Raw genomic sequence first — 6,100 nt, forward strand, 5'->3', positions numbered from 1 at the left:
AGTTTACTTTCTATGCTTGTAGTAGTAATTAAAATGAAAACCCAAAAAGATTTCTCATTCTTCTTTTACTTGTTGGGAGCTTTCCCGTGTAAATAGGTTTATTTCTTTTCCTCTCCTTTGTGGGTCAAGAGTAGAAGACCATATTGAAAATGTTTAGTGGCTCTCATATGCATGATTGTTGATTTAACTTAGAGCCCATATTACTTGTCTTCTCTCTTGGGTTGAATGCTTGCAGATTCTAGCTTAGTCCAATGCACGTGCACTATTATTATTATACACATCGTTCGGTCGTGCAAGTGAAAGGCAATAATGACGATATATGATGGACTGTTTGAGATGAGAAAAGCTGGTATGAACTCGACCTCTCTTGTTTTTGTAATTATGATGGGTTCATCGTTCCTGATTCATCTTATTATAAAGTAAACATATTTGCAATGACATTTAGAGATTATAGTTGCTTGTGCCATGCTTAATTATCTATGAGTTATAATGATTTACCTTGCGTGCCAACATGCTATTAAAATGATTATGATGTGGTATGATGGGATGGTATCCTCCTTTGAATAAATTGAGTGACTCAACTTGGCACATGTTCACGCATGTAGTTGAAACAAATCAACATAGCCTTCACGATATTTATGTTCATGGTGTATTATATCCTACTCATGCTTGTACTCAGTGTAAATTAATTTTAATGCATGTTCATGACTATTGTCGCTCTCTCAGTTGGTCACTTCCCTGTCTTTTGCTAGCCTTCACTTGTACTAAGCGGGAATACTGCTTGTGCATCCAAACTCCATAAACCCCAAAGTTATTCCATATGAGTCCACTATACCTTCCTATAAGTGGTATCTACCTACCGTTCCAAGTAAATTTGTATGTGCCAAACTCCAAACCTTCAAATGAAATTCTGTTTTGTATGCTCGGGCAGATCATGTTTCAACTAGGGTTGTCTGTATCTTCCATGCTAGGTGGGTTATTCTCAAGAGGAGTGGACTCCGCTCCTCATTCACGAGAAAATGGCTGGTAACCGGGATGCCTAGTCCCATGATCAAAAAGATCAAAGCAAATCAATATAATTAAACAAAACTCCCCCAGGGCTGTTGTTAGTTGGAGGCACTCGTTGTTTCGATCAAGCCATGGATTGATGCTTGTTGGTGGTGGGGGAGTATAAACTTTTACCATTCTGTTTGGGAACCGCCTATAATGTATGTAGTATGGAAGATATCGCCATCTCATAGTTGTTGCGTTGATAGTGAAAGTATGCCGCTCAAAATGTTATTCATCTCTATTTTAAAATTGAGCTCTGGCACCTCTACAAATCCCTGCTTCCCTCTGCGAAGGGCTTATCTATTTACTTTTATGTTGAGTCATCATCCCTCTTATTAAAAAGCACCCGCTGGAGAGCACACTGCCATTTGCATTCATTGTTATTAGTTTATATTGGGTATGACTTGACTGGATCTCTTTTACCATGAATTACAATGTTTAGTCAGTCCTTGATCTTTAAAGGTGCTTTGCATTTATGTTTTGCGGTCTCAGAAAGGGCTAGCGAGATACCATCTTGTTATATCATATTATGATTGTTTTGAGAAAGTGTTGTCATCCGAGTTTTATTATTATTGCTTGCTAGTTGACTATGCCATTGATATGAGTAAATGTGAGACCTAAGTGTTATTGTGAGTATGGTTAGTTCATAATATTTGCTGAAAACTTGAATGCTGGCTTTACATATTTACAACAACAAGAGCTAATAGAGTTTGTAAAAGTTTTTCTTTATCACTTTCAGTTTATCAACTGAATTGCTTGAGGACAAGCAAAGGTTTAAGCTTGCGGGAGTTGATACGTCTCCAACGTATCTACTTTTCCATATACTTTTGCCCTTGGTTTGGACTCTAACTTGCATGATTTGAATGAAACTAACCCGGACTGTTTTCAGCAGAACTGCCATGGTGTTGTTTATTGTGCAGAAAACAAAAGTTCTCGGAATGACCTGAAAATCCACGGAGATAACTTTTGGAAAATAAAAAAAATACTGGAGAAAGAATCAAGGCCAGGGGGCAAACAGCCTGTCCACGAGGGTGGGGGTGCGCCCTCCCCCTGGGCGCGCCCCCCTATCTCGTGGTCCCCCTGATGCTCCACCGACTTGAACTCCAACTCCATATATTCCATTTTGCGGAGAAAAAAATCAAAGAGAAAGTTTCATCGCGTTTTACGATACGGAGCTGCCGCCAAGCCCTAATCTCTCTCGGGAGGGCTGATCTGGAGTTCGTTCAGGGCTCCCGAGAGGGGGATTCGTCACCGTCGTCATCATCAACCATCCTCCATCACTAATTTCATGATGCTCACTGCCGTGCGTGAGAAATTCCATCGTAGGCTTGCTGGACGGTGATGGATTGCATTGAGGATATAACTACTGAGTGCAAACCGCCCAGGAGGGGCCGGTTCACGCTCAACTATACTGAAGCCCATGAAGATAAAGAAGATGGCGATATACTGATAAAGCTTAGAGGCCCGGAGCCCAAAGGCGGATTAGGGCCCATAATGGTAACCCGCCATAGTTGTATAACTTGTATTGTAAGTTAGGGGAAAGGGAGAGATCGAGCCGGACACTTGTATGAGCCGGCCTCAGGAATCTGTAAATCGGCCGGGCGTCAACCTGTGTATATAAAGGGACGACCCGACGGCGGTTCAGGGACAAGGAACAACAACTCGAGACTCAGGCAAAGCGTATTCGCTCCCTGGTCATCGAAACCAAATCAATTCCATCACAACTAGATGTAGGCTTTTACCTTCATCGTAAGGGGCCGAACTAGTATGAAACTCTCGTGTCCCTTGTCCGGTTTAACCCCTTCAAGATAATCTCGTTGCGATGGCTCCACGACTAAGTCCTTCCGTTAGGACATCTGACGTGATATTTCCACGAAAGTTGGCGCCCACCGTGGGGCTATCGCACGATGGTTTCGAGTTCTTGAAGGGCAGCTTTGAAGGACTCAAGGGGTACGCGGTTGGCCGGATGACCAAGACTCGTCGCGGCAAGCTCTACATCGACGACGCAGGATGGGGCCCCGAGGCCTGCTCAATCGAGTACGGGCGTCGGGTCCCCTTTGGCGGAATTCACGTTTTCATCGGCAAGATCGGTGAACCGGGCCTTGAGACGGACATCTCCACCGACCTCGTTGAAACGGCTCAGCGTGCGAGTCCTGCCCAGGTTCAGCCTGCCATGAAGCATGCGTTCGTAGGATTCATCCATGGTGCGGGTTACGAACCGGTGTCCGATGGTGAGACGGTTGTCTACTCAGATGGCGAGTTGTCCACTGGTGAAACCGAGTCGCTGTACCAATTACAAGACGGCTGGATTGGGGGCTATTCCGATGGCAACAGTATTCCGGACCCCTTTGAACCGCCGAAACGGATTGCAGTTTTCATGGCCGGAACACAGCCCACCTTGCAATCTTCATCCACAGCAGCAATGACGTCCGCGTCAGCAGTTGCGGTAGGAGGCCCAGCGTGCTGACAGGCTCAAGTCCTTTCCGGTTTGTTGGATGCCTGGGCGACCTTGTTAACCACGGCCGTCACTCGAGAGACACAGGATCAGCATAATGCGGAGGTTACCAAGTTAAAGGACCATATAACACAGGCCAAGGAGGATCTGGCAACTGAGGAAGCTAGGATGGCTGAAGAACGAGCCGCTTTAGATGCCCAATCACAGCAGATCCAGGCGCAGAATTACCGGCTTATGTTGGATCAGAATGCGTCAAACGAAGTGCTACGAAGGAAATACCGGTCTTGTCTGCCACCGGTTTACGAAGGACTGAATCTCTTCAATACGCCGGGGGCTGGGCCGAGTAATCCGGGAGTAGTAAACCGGAGTGTGTCACCTGGGGCAGCTCCAGATCAACCACGGATAACGGACCCACCTCAACGAACGGATAACCGACCGCAATATGTATCAACACCACCAGGTCTTTTTTCTAGCCCTTTGGATAATATGATTGCTGCAGTATCTCGCCTGGCAGCTATTCTGATGGAGGGCGATTCACTGGCGGCGGTTGAGACGCGGCAGGCCAGGGATCTTCTTCAAACCGCTGTTGTGCACTAGCAGGCTTATTCCTATAGTCGAGATCGAATTCATTCAACCCCCCGTCCGAGCAAAAGCTATAGCAGACACATAGATGAACCGGAGGTGTCCAACAGTGCGCGGCGCCGTAATGCTCCTCAAGGGCCCAATCCGGTGCACGGTGGGGCGAATGCTCAGGATGTGGTGGATAATGGCAGAGCGCGAAGGGAGGCTGTATTAGCAGCACAGCACGCGGGTCATCGTCAACCCACCCCGGTTCAGCCAGCGGTGTCAGTAGAGCGAGGGACCGGGCTTGCCTTTAGCTCCTGGGGAGTGCCGTGTCTCATCCCGGCTCTCCGTAATGTGCGATTGCCCAAGGATTTCAAGGGTCCGCATAAGGTGCCTAATTATACCACCGATCAACCTCCTGAGGCATGGGTTGAAAGTTATGAGATGGCAATGGAGATGCTGGATGTGGATGAAGTGGCATGTGCAAAATACTTCACCATGATGTTAGAAGGGACAACCCGCACTTGGTTAAAGAGCCTGCCCGCCAACTCCATCGGGTCATGGGACCAATTGAAGGCCTAGTTTATAGCAAACTTCAAGGATACATGCAAATAGCCTATGTCCATTGTGGATCTAGATGCCTGTGTCCAAGGAGGAAACGAGTCAACAACTCATTGGGTACGCCGGGTTTCAAAAGTCTTGCATTCGTCGGACCGCATTACGGCTGGCACGGCGATCCTAACATTGGAGCGTAATTGCCGGTTTAAGTCACTGAAGATGAAGTTGGGACGGCTCAAGCGCCACTGCAATGACATGGGAACGCTTATGGCAGCCTTGGTCAAGTATGCCGATTCTGATAATACCAAGGATCCCGATTCTGATGAGGAGAAACCGAAGAAGGGAAAGAAGAACGGTGGTGCGAAGGGACAGCAGCACAACCAAGGGAACCATGGGAATAATGGTAAGCGCACGGCAGATAATTCAAATTTTGTGGCTAACACCAATATGCAGCGTCATAAGGGTAAACCGCCCCAGCGCGGTGGAGGTATGAATCTAGAGCGTATGTTAAACCAGCCCTGCCCAAAGCACGGGACCAAGGAGGTTCCAGCAACACATATCTGGAAGGATTATTTCATTATGAAGGAGTTTAAAAACTCTGATCTCTTCCGGTATGATCAGCGTCCGTCAGGCGGTTCAGGTCCATGTTTTCATGGTGGCGACGGTTCAAATTCTGGATTTTAGAATAATCAGGGCAACCAGAATAACCAAGGTGGTAACAACCAACAGAATAATCAGGGGAATCAGCAGCAATCAGGTTTTCAAAGTCACCCAAAGCAGTTGAATGGCGGGCAGTATCATGTTTTCACCACTAGCTTGTGTAAGCGCGATCAGAAGCTTCACAAGAGGGCAGTTAATGCTGTTGAACCGGCAGTACCCCGTTACTTACGTTGGTCCGAGCAGCCCATTGTGTGGAGCGGAGAGGATCATCTGCCCCGGGTTGATAATCCAGGTCACCTGGCTTTAGTGGTGGCGCCTCAGGTGGGAGGATATAAATTCACAAAGGTGCTCATGGATGGATGGAGCAGCATCAACATCCTGTATTATGAAACCTTCCGCCGCATGCGGTTGACGAATAAGAATCTTAAACCGTCGAACACTGTTTTTCATGGTGTAGTACCAGGTAAATCGGCATATCCAGTTGGCAAGATAGCTTTGGAAGTTCTGTTTGGTGATGAGCATGATTCCAGGTCGGAAACATTACCTTTGAAGTGGTGAAAATCCAGAGCCCATATCACGCCCTGTTTGGACGTCCGGCTTATGCAAAGTTCATGGCAAGGCCCTATTATATTTACTTACAGCTCAAGATGCCAGTTCATAAGGGGACCATCACGGTGCAAGGGAGTTGTAAGATCGCTTTGGACTGTGAAGAGGGTGATGCAGCTTATGCTGAGTCGGTTTGTGCAACAGAAGAGTTGAAGTTCTACAAGGACAATGTTGATCCGGCAGATATGACTCCTTTGAAAAAGCCCA

This window comes from Triticum aestivum, chromosome 5B (assembly GCF_018294505.1).
Source record: "Triticum aestivum cultivar Chinese Spring chromosome 5B, IWGSC CS RefSeq v2.1, whole genome shotgun sequence".
In the NCBI taxonomy this organism is placed as follows: Eukaryota; Viridiplantae; Streptophyta; class Magnoliopsida; order Poales; family Poaceae; genus Triticum; species Triticum aestivum.